The 18,114-nt window shown below is 44.0% G+C and overlaps 1 protein-coding gene and 1 long non-coding RNA gene across 2 annotated transcripts in view; one reads left to right on the top strand and one right to left on the bottom strand.

Moving 5' to 3' along the window:
• Positions 1 to 6,058: 6,058 nt before the first annotated feature.
• Positions 6,059 to 18,114, bottom strand: part of LOC124237034 (uncharacterized) — a 34,269-nt gene continuing 22,213 nt past the window's right edge. The window contains exons 2-4 of the long non-coding RNA XR_006887918.1: positions 10,073 to 10,260; positions 9,591 to 9,776; positions 6,059 to 8,925 (exon numbers count right to left, since the gene is read on the bottom strand). This is a non-coding gene — a long non-coding RNA (uncharacterized LOC124237034). The remainder of the gene's footprint in view (positions 8,926 to 9,590; positions 9,777 to 10,072; positions 10,261 to 18,114) is intronic.
• Positions 9,114 to 18,114, top strand: part of RBPJ (recombination signal binding protein for immunoglobulin kappa J region) — a 223,215-nt gene continuing 214,214 nt past the window's right edge. Inside the window, exon 1 of the mRNA XM_046656186.1 lies at positions 9,114 to 9,233. The gene's annotated coding sequence lies outside the window, so the exon portion shown is untranslated. The remainder of the gene's footprint in view (positions 9,234 to 18,114) is intronic.

The following is an 18,114-nucleotide window of genomic DNA, read 5'->3' as shown; positions in this document are numbered from 1 at the left end:
GATGTGCAACTTTAGAGAAGCTTCCTTTCTGTGTCTCAGTTCCCTGTGTGTGTCTCAATTTCCCCATCTGAAAAAGGGGATTTCACAAAGTTCCTACCTTGTAGGGCTCTTGTGAGTCTCCTGGGCTAACACAAAGCACTTAGAACAGTACCTGGGACAGAACAAGCACCACATGATTAAGTATTTGTGGTGTAAATAATAGGGACAAGGACAATGATGGATACAGGAGCAAGAGGAGAGGCCCCCACCCCATGCTTAGGGGATGAGGGAAAAGTTCCTAGGAAGCCACCTCCTGGGGAAGGGCTGAGCCAGGTTCACGCTCCTGGTGAATGAGCTTCTCACACCTTTGCCGTGGTCCCCTCCAAGGGTCAAGTATGAAATGTAGCTTTCGATGAGAGTAAGGACTCCCACCAAGATGTAAAGATGCATTTGCTAGTCCTTATTTACAGATGCACTAACAATGGAAAACTCCTGTTTCCCCATCTGACCAATGCTGAGAACAATGCCAAAGATTTACTGTAATGAAAGGGACTAAAAATACTTTTTGATGATGGAGAGAGTGGAAATTGAGCAACACTGACTGAGTGAAATACGGAAATGATACCAACTGGCACCCAAGCAACAAAGCAAGCAGCCCACCTGGCCTTTGATCTCTCAATCTTGCCCCAAGACTTGTTTTGTTCCAGGATGCCATGCTGTGTCTTTGTGTTTGCACACGCCATCTAATTTTCTAGAGAAAAATTTACTTGACTATGACTAATGCTGAATTATAGCCTAAGATGATTGCCAGCGAATTGAACGCCTAAATAATATAACTTTCTCTTCTTTGTAACCCTTTGAATATCTTTAAGAATCGGGAATATGGTCCTTGCTTTTGGGGACTCATCTTTATTACAGAATAATTGCTATAATCAGATATATTTCATAGACTGTCATATTTTTCTTAAATTTAACTGTTTCATTGAATTTAACCATTGTGTTAAACCATTGTACAACAGTTTTTATCGTTTGTAAAATTCCCCATATATTTCATTTTACTCTCATCCCCACTTTATGAGAGATAGTCATTATCCCCACCACCATGACCCCCTTTTATAGATGAAGAAACCGAGGCACAGAGACGTGAAGGAGCTTGTCTGAGATCACACTGCTGGCAGATGACAGTCTTCAAACACACAAGCCACTCCTACCACTCCGCCCTGCCCATCCCCTGGAATTCCATTTCAGTCTCTGTTTGGGGTATCCTCGGTGTTATAAATCTTCTCTGTTTATCATGGCCGGTCTCCAAAAGAGGCCTCAGCCTGGCCAAGAGGAACCTTCTCTTTTTCTTTGCAAGTAAGTTTTTCCTCTTCTCCTGTCTGGAAAAGGTAGCTCGGCAGCCAATTCAGTGAGCAATTCAGTGATTTAGGAACAAATATGTGGTACAGCTGAGTCTCTCCAGATGTTAAGCTAAATAAGGCACAATTGGGTTTTTTGGATGTGACACCCCTTCAGGCCAAAGTAGGAGGAGAAGGGGCCCAAGAACACTTGAGAGAGTAATGATTATATTCTTGTTCAAGAATGCCTACTATGTGCCAGACATTTACAGAGAGACAGGACCCAGGATAAATAGCTGGTAAATTATATGATTATATGATAAAATATTACAATTTCCCTCCCTTCAGTGACTCTCCCTGTAGGAGGATTTTTCCACCCCTGCACTGTTGAACTCAGGAGTGGCTGTGTGACTTGTGTTGGCCAATGAAAAGTAGACAGAGTTGACACATGTCTTCCAGCTCATGGTTTGCCATCTCTCTTTTCCATATGCCACATAGACTGGCAGTGTTCCAGAGAGAGGCTGCCCTGGGTCCCAGGGAGGGGTGGAGAAGCCCAGCTTCACCCAGTCCACAGTGGCCATGGATGTGAGCAAGCACTATTTCTCAGCTGTGTGGTGAGTCACTGGTTTTCAGATAGTTGTTACAGCAGCGTACTCTGGCCTCTCCCGACTGGTGAACTTGCATGAGATCCCATGGCTAGTACGAGGTTGAGACAGGACAGTTCTCCTCCAGCATTCAATAAACGCTTACTAAGTGCCTTAACTATGCTAAATGCTTTCCATATATTACCTTAATTAATCCTCACAATGACCTCATAACTTACACATATAGTTCTTATTCCAATGTTTCAACTAAGGACATTTCAGCTCACACAGTTCATAAGGAGCAGATCCAGGACTTGAACCCAGATTGCTCTGAATTCATATCCCAATCTCCTCATCACTAATCCATCTTGTATCCTTGTTCACTTCTCGAGGACACAGAACTTGAGAAATTAAAAAGAGCAGAATAAATTTGCCAACCCCTGTCAGACTGTCAGATGGCACTTATGCACTTATAAAGTCAAGAGAATAAGGTAAACTGCTCCAATTTATTAACAAGCACACAATGGACACCCTGTGTGTGGGCAAAGGAGGTGGAAGTATTGGGAGCTTCCTTGATACTCTTCCATTCCTGCTTAACTCCTTCCACAGTTTAGAACTCCTGCTCAGCCACTGACCCAGGGTTCCTACCTTCTCTCTTGTTAGTGGACAAATGAAGACACAAGAGTTATTTTCCATATTGAGGATAGAGCCAACAGGAGCACAGGGAACAGAAACAACAAAGAATTTGGAAGGAAACAGATCTGAGTTCAAGTTCTGACTTTGACACTTACTGGATTTGGGACCTCAGGTAAGTTGCTTCCCTTCTGCATCTGCAAAGTGGGATAAATAAGATAATGATGCCTACCTTACTGGACTATTGGGGGAGAAAAGGTGATCATCTTGACAAGTACCATCAGCAGGGCCTGACATATAATAGGTACTTGATGAATGTTAGTTTCCTTAGGAATTTACCCAAAAAACATCATGTGGACCATACGCTTTCTGCCTGCTCTTGCTCTTTCTTCCTAACATCCTCATCCCTTCCATGCTGAATCCAAAGGAGGTGATGAGTGCCAGACGTATGTGTTTCCTGATCTGATTTGCACCTAAACACACATCTTTTCCCTGAGAATGTGGTTTGAGAATGGAGGCTGGTTGGCTTGAAAACTGGGCTGGGCTTGAAGAACATTAAGAGTTAAGCCACAGACTAGTCTTGGAAACTAATTATTTTTAGGAATATCATTTATGGGGGAAAATGAAAACCAAGTTTTAAATACTGAACTCAACTCCCTACAAACGTATGCATCACAGTCCTTGGAAGTGAGAAGTAAATACATGTGCGTGTATGTATTTATAGTAATCATTTCCTTACACGTTATTTACTCCAATCATTAAACAAAACTTATGTATTTTCGACCACTTCCAACTAACTCCTGCAGTTACTAAAACACTTTTTAAGTGACCAGTAGAACACCATTCCCATCTTCTTCTCAACCTCCCAGCCCTCAAGCTGAGGTATGGAGCAGGGGACCCAAGAGTCAACCTCTGGACTGTGCCCTCTGAGTCACTGAGCTCCTTATCTTTTTCTTAAGAGAGTCAGAGTAAGGAAGGCTTTCCAAATGTGCAACTCCCTCCACAGTGGAAGGTTGAAAGTCAGAGCTGGGAAACCTCTAGGTTTCCTCAACAGAGGTGCAGAGGAAAGAAGTTCCATGTGACCATCAGCACACTGAAATTTTCTCTCCACTCACAAAATGGACCAAGCTGAGAAGGAAGCATGGTGTGTGCTCATCCATGTAATTCAGATCTCTCCTAGAGAGAAACAAATATCACTGAGAGGCCAACAGGGGCCATGACAGAGCCCAAGGAGTCAGACAGACCCGAGTCCAAACCCTGTCTCTGATACGAACAACTTCTGTGATAGAGGCAGGAAGCTGGACCCGTGGGCTGCAGCTCCCCAACCATAAGATGGAATAACAATTCCTATTCACAGGGTACTGCAAGAATTAAAGATAACTGTACAAAAGCAGCTAGCGCACAATAAGTACTCAAGAGATGATGACTGTCATTGTGAATGGAATGTTGGTTTAAACAGTTTGAGGATGGTTTGTTACGCACAAAAGATAACTGATAAACAAAGTCTTCAACAGGGAGTTCAGCGAGTGGCTGCTGGGTTCACAGTAAATCCCCCTTCTCTAAGCACAATCTCCCAAGTCACAGGCATGGGCTCCCAGCAGCCCTGCTTCCTTGGCCATAGCTGTTTGGTCAAGAGTAAACCCTGTCTTGGGGACCAATCATATTCCGTCTCACATCATGGCAGTACTCTAGATGGCTGGTCCACCCACTCATTGCTGAGGTCTCCAGGGCTGCCTGGTTCTGCTCTTCTCAGGCCTGGTTGTTCTACGGTTCCTCAGATTTCATGAGCTTCCCTGGTATCCTTCAGATAAATCCCACCTCTCCTTGAGATAGCTAGAGCTGGTTTCTGTTGCTTGTACCCTAAACATTCCTAATGGATAGAAGTCCCCTTTGAAGAGTTTGGCCCTCCAGAGGAGGACAGGGTAGTCAGTAAGTATGTTTGAAGGCTCCTTGAGCACAGAGCACCATGCTGGCCTCTACAAAGGAAGAAAGAATGAACACTAGGCACCAACCTTACCCCTGTGGATTTGCCAATGTAGGAGTCCTCCAGGCTCAAGTTTCTGCCTACTTTTTCCCTTGATTTGCAGACGTGGTACCTAAAAAGTGTTCTGCCAAGTCAGTAGACTTTGAGTTATTCCTAATTAACTTGAATTCTAAGACCATGTGTCATCCATGGTTTTACCAGGAAAACCCACAAGCAGGTCTGGCTCTTCACAACTTGCCTAAGGCCATTCAGATCCTTGAAAGATGAGGAACTTACAGTCACTTCTCTTCTTAAGTATCCTACAGCCCAAAAGTGATCTAATGTTTTCCCTTGTGACTTTTGAGAAGACTTGCTTAATTTCTCTCTCTCTCTCTCTCTTTTTAAATTTAGCCCTTTTCAGAATTCAGCTAATGTAAGGAAGAGCATTTACCTAACTGATTTTGGCTTTCACTTTTACTTTTACTTGGGATAGGAGCGTTTAAAGGAGAACTGAGAGTGAACTTCTTTGTCGAAGGATTGTGAGACCCTGACGGAAATTGCCAGAAAAGGCAGAGGGAACAGGAGGGGGTAAGCAGACACTTACATTCCAGGCACTTTTATATATGGAACCCAAACAACCTTGTGAAGTAGGCTTCGGTATGCTTATCTTACAAATGAAGAAACAGAGACATGGAGAGGTGAAAGAGGTTGCCCAAGGTCACAAGAGTCTCGATTCAAGTCCGGGCTTGTTATCAGTCAAGCTCCTAGTTTTCCACCACCTGGCTGCTTTTCCAGGAAGAAAGCAGTGGGAGCTGAGCTGGGTTTGGGGGTGGATGATGTCATATTCTTATTAACGGTCGTTAGAAATGATAATTCCACAGTCTTCCTCGCCTACCAAGATGATTCTATTCCAGTACTTTCCAAAGAGCAAATTTATGTTAGGGCTGTCTCTGTGGTATCAATAAGTGGATATCAATAAATGTTCCAGAAAAAAAGGAGAAATTCCCTCAGTAAATAAGCTGAATCTCCTTGGCGAAGATAAGGTGTGACGTTAGTCAAGGTACATCTTAGGTTGCCATAACAGAGAGATTCTAAAACACAGTGGCTAAAATAGAAGTTAATGTCTCTTTCATATATCAGTACAGAGATGAGTGATCCAAGACTGGCCAAGTGGCTCTTCCATACTCAACATATGGCTTCGAACATGGGGCCAGTGATTACCACTCCTCAGTCAGGAGAAGCCAGAAAAGACAGAGTCCAGGGCAAGAAGCTTTCTCTTTAAGGAGATAATATGTAAGTTACTCATTGCTTGTGCTTTCATCCCACTGGCCTGAACTCAGCCATATGGACACAACCAGATACAAGGGCAGTTAAGAGATGCAGTTTCCAGTTAGGTGGCCACGTGTCAGGCCGAAACTCAGAAGATTCTATCATCAAAATGCAAAAAGAGAGAACAAATATCAAATGACAACTAGCAGTTTCTCATTGTTCCCAAATTTATTTACCCATGGAACTCTTTTTTTTTTTTATACAATGTTCCTCAGGAGTAGTATTTCATTAAATACTGTATCAGTCAGGATAGCATAGTTGATGATGCAGTAACAAACAACCCCAAATCCCAGAGGCTTAAAACAACATAAGTTTAGTTCTCGTTCATACTACATGTCCACAGTGGGGAGAAGAATGGGAAGAGAGCATTTGCTCTTTTTTCTGGGAAGGGGGTTGATGGAGAAACCGTCATCTAGAACAATGCTGATTCCCAGGGTAGGGGAGCAGAATGTGGATGAACCATGAACCACCACATCTAACTTCAAGGAAATCTAAGTAGAGCCTGACAGCATTTCATCGCCTTCCTCACATGCATTTCCCTCAAACCAGGTCTGCGCTCCTAGAATTGGGGCAGCTTAGACAGAACCGCCCTGGTTCTCCCATAGTATTCCTCAGTCTATTGAGGAGATGGGGCCTCCTTCCATCTTCCTTGCCCTGATCTTTCACCTTATTGTGCCAGCTAGAGCACCAAATCCAAGCTCTGGATGACAGTGGGAATCGGCAAAAATGTCTCCGGTTACTCCCCTCCCTATAGCTACACTCACACTATCAAAAGGCAGAACCTATTTCTCCAGCTCTTGAATCCGGTCTGGGTTTGTGACTTACTTCTACCAACAAAATGGGGCAGAAGTGACACTGTGCCAGTTCCGGGTCTCAGGGGGCCTTGTATACTTCCACTCCTTCCCTTGGAAGGCTGCCACCACTATGTGATCACTCTGTGATCACTGCGTGATCAAGTGCGGGTTTGTCTGCTGGATGAGGATACGTCACATGGAGTAGAAATGTGCCATCCCAGCTGAGGTTACCCCAGATCAGCCAGTGCCAGCCAACCAGCAGCTGACGGCAGACACACGGATGAACCCAGCTGAGCCAGGCCCAGGCTGATGACCCACGGCTAGACAAATGTTATTGTTTTACAGCACTAAGTTTTGGGCGGCATGGTACATGCAAAAGCTAACCAGCCTAGTGATTTAAGCAGAAAAGGAATTTATTAGAAGGTTGTATCTCCTGAAATACCAGAGCACTGTGAGGTTTAGAGGCTGTGCCCAGAGTCACACTACAGAACCAGCCAGGCACAGAACCACTGTATCTGCCGCTGTGGACACCAACACTGAGACTACACCACGACCCCAGACCCTGGTAGATGCCACCAGGACCACTGACCCTAGGAAAGTGAATGGAGCTGTCCCCAGAATTAGATCACATGCAGGCAAGATATTCTACAAAATAAACAACAGACACAAAGGCAAGGACACCGAGCCAACAAAGCAGGAGGCCTGGAGCCAGGGTCCAGGAAGCCCCCAGTGGTGTTAGACATTAACCCTTTAGGAGTTGAGTGGGGGAGGTTTAGCCCAGGAATCCTGGGGCAGAAGATGACACACTTGGGCAACATCTCTTTACCAACCATGACAGAGCAAGTCAATGTTTTAACAACTAGTAGTACCGCATCAGTGCACTCCACCTTCCCCTGCTAACTCAGGCCCTGGTAAGGAGACTAGAACTGCAAGCTTGGCTTAGATTAATCAAGATCCATCCCCACCTTGGTGAACTGGGGTTATCATCACCTTTTCTGGGCACAGGGCCACTCAGTGAACAAAAGAATAAAATCAGGACCCTGCCAGCAAGGAAGGAGGTGACGAGGGAAGATGAACTGGCATCAACAATCAATAATATCTGTGACACACACCCCAATCCACTCCCCAATGATAATGTGGGATGAGGGGCACCGGACAGGGCACATCAAGGCCCAAGGGTCACAGAGGCCCAGGGTAACCACCATCCCAGTCTACCTGGATCAGGGGTTTCCCAGGACATGGAACTTTCCATGCTAAAACCAGCAAAGTCCAGGACAAATCAGGACAATTTGGTCACCCTATGGCAAGAGCAATTAGTCCATGACTGCGCAACATTACTTAAGAGGAGCTAGAAAGGGCCCAAGAGGTGCAGCATCTTGCCGAAGGCACACTGCTAATGCATTCATCCCGCGTCTTAAATCAGTCACAATTTCACTTACGTTCTGCAATCCTGTGACACGGCTATTGCTGTACAGGTGAAGACAACGTAATCATAATGTACAGTAATAATAATAACAATAGCCTTTACCAAGTGTCTATCATCTGTCCAGCACACTTCTAGGCACTTCCCGTGTATTAATCTATTTAATCTTCACCACGGTCATGGGAAAGAGGTACCACCATCATCCCCACTTTCCAGATGAACAAACTGAGACACAAGAAAGGATAAGTAGCTTGCCAAGGTCACACAGTTATTAAGTGTCAGGACCAGGACATTCGGGCAGTCAGGCTCCAGAGCATGTGTTCTTTATCACACTGTACGTCTGGTACCCATCTCAGGGCGCATGGCCCGACTGCATGCCAGGCCACATCTACCCACTCCAAAGCCCCAGATCTCACCCAGGCCCTCACTCCAGATGAAATATCCCAGCAGCTGACATGTGTCTACATGAAGAGGGACAGACAGGGAGACTAAGAAGTCACACCTGTGTTTCACACAGGTTGAATCTCTGTTCAAGAAGTTAATTTGCAGGTGTTGCACCGTGGTGTGTGTGATGTTATGGAGTAGAAGGACCTGTGACATGGCACACCGCATCACTGTACCTCAGCTTTTATAGCTACAAAACTGAGAGTCTGGACCAAACTATGGTGAAGGCCCTGTCTAGAATCGGGCGAATCCAGTTCACCCAACGGTTTTAGTTCGACAGAAGTAACTGAAATCAGAAATATCAAGACAGCCACAAAACAGGAAAGAAAATCAAATTCGTCTAAAGCAGCTGTAGCATCATTTCTCTCCTTTTTCACTTGGGTAATTTGTTTCCCAGACTGCTCTTCTATCAAAATCAGGGCAGAGATTTCAGGAGAAGCTGAGGAAATAAGAAAGATTATTTCTTGTTTGTCTTGACAGATATCCTCTATAATCAAAGCACTTCTAAACGCTCCACCCCACACACGCAAAAAAGCTTGTGTCTGCATTTTTTCCCTTAGAGAGAATGTTGACTTTCTTCTTTTCATTTTGGCACTTTCACTTCCTTTGCTGCAAGGTGAAGTGGCCACCAGACTCAGGGCGCAGGACGCTCTCTCTCTCTCTGCAGTGTTCACGGCACTCGAGCCTCCAGACATATTAAGAGTTTCTCTTCGAAATGATTGGACTGCTCTATCCAAGGTTGTCGAGGTATGTGAGTTCTCTAACAAATTCTCTATGTCTTATCACCCATAAAAGTATTGAATATGCTGTAGCTCGTGACTTATGAATAAGTAAATTGCTTTTTGCCACTGCCTCTTCAAGGTGCAATGAGTTAACCAGCTCCTCTGCCATTTCAGTCTCCACCCTAGACGGTTCTGGTAGCATCACCTCCTCTCTGACGAGGCCTTAGATTACTCAGCAGAAGACCAAGGCAGGCTTAAAGGAAGAGGTTTCTAGTCTACTAACAAGACACTCTCCCTTCCTCATGGCCAATAGCACTGCTCCTTTCATAGGCTCTGTCACATCTCCTCATGTTTTCCTAACTCCAGACTTTCTTTTACTTACCCTTGCAAAGAAACACAAGGAGTTTTCTGGAATCAAAGACATCCATATTGCCTCTAAGTATTTTAAATTTTTAAGTGCTTCCTTTGTAATAAGCTCCTCCAGAAAGGTATCTGTTGGTAGGCAATACTCTTCGAGTTAATTGTTCATTTGAGAGCAGGCTGCTTTCTCTCAGCACAATGCTGGGCTCTGCTGGGGACACAGAAAGGCATACAACATAGTTGCTATCCTCACAATTGTAATCTAATTGGGAGACAAGAATGAACATTCATTCAGATACTCAGTACACAATTATTGAGCGTCTACTGTATACTGTGTATTCAGGAAACCATACAAGTGGTTTCTAAGCACTGAGCTCTGGCCCCCAGGGCAGGGGTTGGGGAATGGAGTCATGACACAAAGGTCACAAATCCACAAAGACCACAAGTATTGTCTGCAAATTTTCATTCTCTTTTTGTTCATCCCTTCATGTGACAAATACTTACTGAGTGTTCATAAACGTGCTGGTGGGATAATGTCTCAGACATGTGCGTGTGTTTTCCAAAAGCATTTGGATGCAGTTGTGCTCAATTAAATGTAAGTCCATTTCAAAGTTGTACTGAATTCCTGATGTCCTTTTGTCGTTGATATTTTCTTGGTCAATGGCTACCAGAAGTTCATTATCATCATGGAACTGCATAAAAGAGTTAAGAAAATGTGTTCTAATACTGAAACATGGGGAGAAAGATAACGCAGAGTGCATAACAGTACCAGAAGGTGTGGGGTTTTGTAGGAGAGCAGCAAAGAGTCTAGAGGCAAAGAAACCAGGGAGCTGTAGGGGGAAGCAGAGAAGTCCCCGATTCAGTTTTTAACCAACCCTTCACCGTGTCAGTCTAGGGTATGAAAAGGACATTACTCTAAATAAGGCACAGAAAGTCTTCCTTTCAAAATGATTTAACGACAAATTTTTTATATAATTTTACATATTTTATATGACAAGTAAATCTGGAACATCCAAATCTCAGCCTTATGATCAATGCTGATCACTTAGTTCCATTTCAATAGTTTAGGTTTTGCAAAAGCGAAATATACCGTAATTCTCTGTTCGTGGTTCTTTATACTTTTCGAAGTGCTTTCCTTGTACATTATTTGATGGAATGTCACCAGAATTATGGACAAGACAGAAATCATTATCCCCATTTCATAGATGAAGCTAGAGGGCTTCAGAATAGGCAATGATAGAGAAAGACAAAAACCATATGATTTCACTCATATGTGGAAGATAAACAAATACATGGACAAAAAGAACAGACTAATAGTTACCAGAGGGGAAGGGGTTTGGGGGATGGGCACAAGGGGGAAAGGGCAACATATGTATGGTGACTGACAAATAGTAATGTACAACTGAAATTTCACAATGTTATAAACTATTATGACTTCAATAAAATAATATTAAAAAAAAAAGCTAGAGTTGGCCTGGTGGCATAGTGGTTAGGTTTGCACACTCCACTTCAGCAGCCTGGGGTTCACAGGTTCGGATCACAGGGGCAGACCTATACACTACTCATCAAGCCAAGCTGTTGAGGCATCCCACATATAAAATAGAGGAGGACTGGCACAGATGTTAGCTCAGGGACAATCCTCCCCAAGCAAAAAGAAGAAGATTGGCAACAGGTGTTAGCAAAGGGCCAATCTTCCTCACCAAAAAAAAAAAAAAAAAATAGGCAATGGATTATGCAGATACAAAATGAGCAAGGGTTAGCTAGGTAAACTGGTCAGGAAAATAGATTATGAATAAACATAAAATGATCTTGGGACATATAACCTGGAATTTGGGAAGGAGGAGGTAAGCTAAAATCCCATTCTTCTACTGGCCATCATTCAAGTTCTAACTAAGAATTCCATTCTCACTTTAAATGCCAACCTCTTAAAATTGAAGTGCACACATTTTAAGAGGGCCCAGGAAAAAATATTTTTGAAAGAATGGAAAATAAAATCTAGAAAGGAAAGTGCAAGAAGCAGAATGATGCACAACAGGAAAACTTAAGGGCAACTGAACGAGATTCGAGTTGGCTGAATGGGGCTCAACCAACCAGTAACGTCTGTTAACTAGACTGTCAGGGAACAATCATTTGTGTGGCATAAAAATTCTGAAAATTAAACTCTTTGGGGTCTCTTTTAGGAGATGCATATTTCAGTAAGAGGCAGTTCTGTCACAAGGAAAGGCTTGGGTTTCAATTTTGCCTTGAGTGCACATTAGCCATCAGGCCACTCCTTAATACTTAAGCTCTCTGAACTTCCATTCTTTCCATCTCTAAACTGAATGTGACACTACGTTCCTTGCCCAGTTGTTTCCAGGATTCAAGACGTATGCAGAGCACCTAGGAAGGCACTCGGGACATAGCAGGAACTCCAACAGAGGGAGCTGGTGCATTGGGTGGTGCTTCTGGTTTAAATTAGCATGTGATCTCGTGGCCTGAGCAGTAGACTGTGAGTCAGAAGACCTGGGTTTGAATCCTGACTCTTCCACTTAGTAACTGGAAGACGTGATATTGTTGAAGGTATTGAAGTTTATTTATCCTGAATCTCTTCCCATGTAAAAATGAATAGAATCTCCCTTCCTATTTTTAGTTTGAGGTTCAAACGAAATGGTATATGTGAAATAGCTCTTAAATATATAAATGTGATACAAAAATACAATATCACTGCCACTAAGTCTTTGAAAACTAATCATCTAGGTTAAAACATAGACGTGGCACTGTATGTGTAATAAAGGATCATTGTAGCAGGAATACAGGGTAGAATTCTATCCATCTTTTCAGAAGTCCTAATAACAATGGCCAAAAGCAAATCTCAAATTAAAATAAAAAATTTTTAGTTAGCATAAGGGGAAAATTCTCAATTTTAAAGATGAGCAAACATTTGAATAGGCTTACAAGGGTCACGATGGACTGGGTGACATCAGAAAGGATGAACAGCCACCTGTCCTGGGGAGTTTTCAGAGAATCAGAGTCCCAAAGCTCAGGAGGGAGCAGAGAGAGTGCAGCCACCTCCCTTGTCTGACAGAAGAGGAAAGTGAGGCCCAGAGAAGTGAAGTTAGTTAATTGCAAGGACATCCACTTCAAGGGACCCTTGTGGCGAGCCTGCCACTTGCCTTCTGCCTTTGGCTTCTGCTCAATGTTTGCCATGACTACACTGTCACTTCTGTTCAAATGCATACCCCCGTGTCTTGAAAATCTCTGCATCTGGTAAATGGGAAGGACTGGAGACCAATCTTAAACTGTCTGCTAAGCCAGAGGGTAAAATCGCCCCCGAATGTTTCAGTGCAGGGCTGGTGGGCAGCGAGGGGCTGGCAAGCCACATCTTGACGTTCCTCCCATCCTTATGCATTGATGATGTCATCCAGGAAACATTTCAGCAACATAGATGGAACTAAATGTCTTGCCAGGTGGTAGCTTGTGACATATACAGACAGTCCCTGCTCACAAAGAGAGACTACAGAGGTCCCATACATACAAACAGCTGCTGCCATCCGCCCGGCCCCCACCACCTTGCAGCTGCCATGGGCTCTGTGAAAAAATTAAAGAAAGAAAGGGGAGAGAAAAAAACTTGGACCACTTACAGATTCGGCACATTCAGGGGCTGAGGAAGGGAAGAAGCTGTGGAAACAGGAACCGTGTAAGGGAACGGACTCCCAGAACCAATTTCAGCCGGGTGACCTGGCAGCAGCTCCCACTCTCTTTGCCCTGAAAAATCTCCTCCCGGCAATGGCAGTCCTCTCCCACCGGTGCTGCCGGAAATGTTATCAGTGCAGCACGCCGCCCTCAAAGCCTTCTTGGAGAAAGGCAGGCAGGAAATAAATGATAATTAATTTGCCATTAGAATTCTCTTTCAAAAAGTCAGTCTCCTTTATAACCGTTAATAACAAGAACACCTACCTCATGGGGCTGTTGTGAAGAAAAAGTAAATCAATGAATAAAAAGTCCTTAGAACTGTGCCCAATATGTGATATAACACTAAGTATAATAAAAATATTAGCTGTCTTTACAACTATGATTATTTCCATTTTACAGATGAGAGGAGTAATACTTAGAGAGGTTAAATTACTCTATCTAGACCACATAACTGGATTCAAATCCAAGTCTTTCTCCAAATCCTATCATCTTAACCACTGTGCTATAAATAGTCATATGCTTGGCATTTAGGGGAAGAGCGTATGGAGGTGGAGGATGTTAGGGGCAATCATTCACACATTAGCAAGAATTAATTCAATCAGATTCTTTTCCCAATGAAAATCAGCTGAGCTCAGGAAACAAAAATTTTGACTGGTAAGGAGAACAATTAAGTTTTTGGGGGTAAGAGCAGGAAAGCCCTGGGCGAGGGACCACAGCTGGCTATTGGGTAGGAAGCTTGGAGACAGCGATGCCCAAGAAGATAGGAGATGTAGACAAAAAAAGGCAGTTTGGAGAGAGTCAAAGGTGAATTCTGACCCATGAGAAATTTCGTCTAGGTCTGACCCTACACCCAGGATAAGGGGAGGAAGATTTCTGTCTTTATCCCCACCCTATCTCTTGTCCCACCTAGGGCTCCTGATAATTTATTAGTACTCTTGGTAGACTATGAGATAGGTTAAATAAACTGTTTCCAAGCTGGTTGGAAACATAATGTTTCCGTTTGTAATGCATTTCTTTGGGGAAATGTGTGCCGAGTTCCAAACAAACGACTTCTAATTTAATACAACGCACATATACTTTGTCTCCATGGGCTGGGCACTCTGCTAGATGCTGGGAATGAGAGAGTAAATATAAGGCAAGATCCCTGCCCTCGGGCGGCCTGGAGCCCCGTGGGGAGAGATGTATAAGCAAGTAAGAGACAACGTGCTGAGTGTAACAGGAGCGGCGTGCACAAAGCGCCTTGGAACACAGAGAAAGGGGACAGGGAAATTACTTTTAAATCAGCTTTTGGAATCCAGTCCCTCTGCAAGTTGGGAACTGCATGCAATACGCTAGAAGCTACGGGAAGGACGCGCTTCCCGTTTCGTACTGAATGAACTCATTCTTCAACCAGACCGTTGCCTGCTTTTTTCCTGGCAAGTGGTGCTATCAATACCTGTGTTTTTTTCTAAGAGGTTAGAGACAGAGGTGATTGCCTGGACTCAACTCAGACTGCTGTGCTTTGAATCTGACTTTCACTTACTAACGATATGACCTTGACGTTACCTCTCTCGGTCTCAGTTTCCTTATCTGTAAAACGGAGCCAACGAAAATACTTTCTTTGGAAATAAGAGTTCCGGGGAGGGCTAAGGAGCTAACGCGTGCAAAGTCCGGCGCCCAAGATGGAGGAAACGTCTTCCTCAGATCCGGCCGTTGTTAACAGAGGACAGATAGGAAACCCTGGCTTCAAAAGACTCCTCAAGTAGAGCCGTGTTTCTAAGACATAGCTTTAAGTGATACACAGTTTAAGGGAGCATTATTAAACTTTAATAGCATATATTTATCTTCATGATTGGAAGGAAAATATATATAGCACATCAAATCCTAGATTTTGAAAGATATGATTTCTTAGAACGAATAAAGAATTTTAGAAAGTAAATTAACTTTCAGAAAACTATTTAGTGAATAATAGTCAGATATTACATCTTCTCTTCCAAAATAACTGTCACGAGCTGACTGTGACAATCAAGTTGAGACTGGAACAGCAGACAGAGGGGTCACTTTAAATCTTTCTTTCTCTCCTTTCTTCTTTTCTTTTGTTTACACTGGGCATGGTTTGAATTCATTTTATTTTTCTTAACTTTAAATATATATGTGAAAATATCCATTAAAGTGTTCTCTAAATTAAAAAAAAAAAAAAGGGATATGGGAAAAAAACATGACAGAGATTAGGAAACGCAGCCGGCCATGGGCTGCCTTCCTGTGTTTTCTCACTGTCATGAAATTCAAACCTTCCATCTATGACTCTGGGTAAAGGCCCCATTTCCTAAGGCGGAATCGAAGCAGAGTGCTTCTGAATAGCAGAAAAGAATGCCTTCTGCATGCCCGCGCTTTCTTGGCCCGGATTTCAATCCTGGTGGAAAAATTCCCTGAAGCCGACGACAGCTGAGCTCCTCGCCTGGAATTCAGATGATCAGAAAAGTAAAATTATACCCTGAGGTTCTGGGGGCTCTTGAGTAGCTTGCAATGCCCACAAAGGACAGAGAGGGGACCTGCCACCTGTCTGCCTCCCCACCATGGGCTGGGAGCTGAAGCTCAGCAGATTCAAGTTTGGTAGAAGCAGTGGGGAGGAGACGTAAGAAGGGAGCAGAAGGACAGGCCTGTCTGTGTCAGCTCATACCCTGGGTTTCCCCCAAGTCGCAGGAAGGTCTCTGGGGCCCCCAGTCATCTTTACCCCTTGTTTGTAAAAATCACCTCCAGGAAAGTCCCTCTGTCTAACACAACAGTTGGCCTTTGAAGCCTATGGAATGGTCATGTCTAGACGGGGTTTCCCTGGGGTCAGTATCCCCATTGGGGCTCCCCACTGACAGGCTTGCGCAGAGCAAACAGAGTGTGTCAAAGGCAAACAGGACCAAGAGACACTATTTGCTGGGTCTTTAAAGATGTCTGTTGAGCAGAGGTTTAGCTGTACCAGCCACTGTGTCTTCTGCTCTCTTACTCCACCCATCGAGATGTCCTCCCCTGACTGGGCAGCCTCCTCTCCCCTCCACCAGCCTGGTCACAGAGTCTTTATTCCCCTCGCCATGGAAGATGGAAGCAACTAATCCCCTTGTGGGACCCACCCTGGGAGAGGAAGGTACAGAGGACCAAGCACTCACTGAGCCATGGGCAGGGGCTCAGATAAATCCCTTCACATCAGCCTCAAGAATAGGGTTGTCAGGTACAGTGAGGACACCCAGTTAAATGGGAAGGTCAGAGAAATAAGAAATAAGGTTTTAGTATAAGTGTGTCCTAAATATTGCATGGGACATACTTATATTAAAAAGTCATTTGTTGTTTGTCTGACATTCCAATTTAACTGGGTGTCTATATTTTTATTTGCTAAATCCAGCAACTCTACTCAAGAACGGCCTCTTGAGGCTGGCATTATGATTCCTATTTTGGAGGTGGGGAAAATGAGGTTTAGAGAGATTAGTGACTTGCCGGAAGCCACAGTGCCTGTGGGTGACAGAGTAGAGATGAGATTTTCAACCCAGAACCACTGATTTCAAGATCAATGCTGGTCCTACACAGGGATCCAAGCCTTCAAGAAAGGGATAGATGAGGTGCTAATGGAGGAAACTGAGGCATTCTCTAAAGAGTTTGGGGGGATTCTTGAATGCCTTACTCAAAATGTGGATAATCAGGCAATGAACACTTGTTAGATGTAATTGAATTGAGTTATTGCTGTGCTTGGTAGCTAAAAGGCTACTCCTTACTTATAAACACTCTTAGGAAAAGACTTGCTCCTCACTCCCGGTTCAAGTCCCCCTTCAACACTACCCTTCAGCGCCTGGAGGGAGCCCTTCATTCCATGCGTGTAGGCAGTGGTAGATGAGGTCATGGAACAGAGCTCCAAGAGAAGCTTCGAGTCGTGTTACATCCATTTAACACATGGAGGAAACCCACAGGACTGAAGGAATTGGCTGTCCCAAGGAATAAACCAGTCCTATCTTGCCTGGACAACCTTCCAAGCTCAGCGTGTGCAGCCCAGTCACCTTGTTTGAACCAAGCTGCCCCACCAGAACTCAACAATATCTCTCGGTACTTCAGGCAACTTTGTTTTAGGGGAGCAGAGGCTGTGAGGATAGAAAGAGGGAAGGGGTGTCCTGAGGGAACTCTTTCTTGGCCGAAGGTAAAATCAGTCATGTGAGGCACAGTTTGCATAGATGCAAAGTTCCTTCAGCCTGGTTTCCTCCTTAGAGGAGTGAAGCTCTATGAATCTGCACACGGGAATCTAGACGAACAAGCAGCCCAGAGATGTCCATAAGTCTCCAGATCCCGCGGGAAATTGCCATGGCCCTGTGCACGGGGAAACATCATGGCCTCCTCTTCTTTGCTCCCAGCCTTTTCCTCCAGATCCTCACGGAAGGAGCCATGGGAGGATAAGGTAGTGAGGGCCACGGAAATGGTATCAAAAGAAAACGTGGACCCAAATCTGCCACCACCAGCAAAGTGGGCTACCTTATAATCATTGTATTTTCTGACAATCAAAGAGATAAACGCTCATTGTGGAAAAGTTTGAAAATGCCAAAAAGTATAAAGAAAAAATAAAAACTACCTATAATCCCATCACACAGAGATATGGCCTCTCCTAAAATTGTGATTAATTTCCTGAGGATCTCTGTCCATATAATAAATAGAATGGGACTCATACTACACATATGACTTTGTATTCCAATTCTTTTGTTTTTTAAAGATTGGCACCTGAGCTAACAACTCTTGCCAATCTTTTTTTTTTTTTTTCTGCTTTTTCTCCCCAAATTTCCCCAGTACATAGTTGTGTGGGTCCTTCTAGTTGTGGCACGTGGGACGCCACCTCAGCAGGTCCTGACAGCAGTGCCATGTCCTCACCC

The sequence above is a fragment of the Equus quagga genome, chromosome 3, assembly GCF_021613505.1.
Source record: "Equus quagga isolate Etosha38 chromosome 3, UCLA_HA_Equagga_1.0, whole genome shotgun sequence".
Taxonomy (NCBI): domain Eukaryota; kingdom Metazoa; phylum Chordata; class Mammalia; order Perissodactyla; family Equidae; genus Equus; species Equus quagga.
Note: the sequence above shows the minus strand (reverse complement) of the source record. Positions and strands in the feature narration are given on the sequence as shown.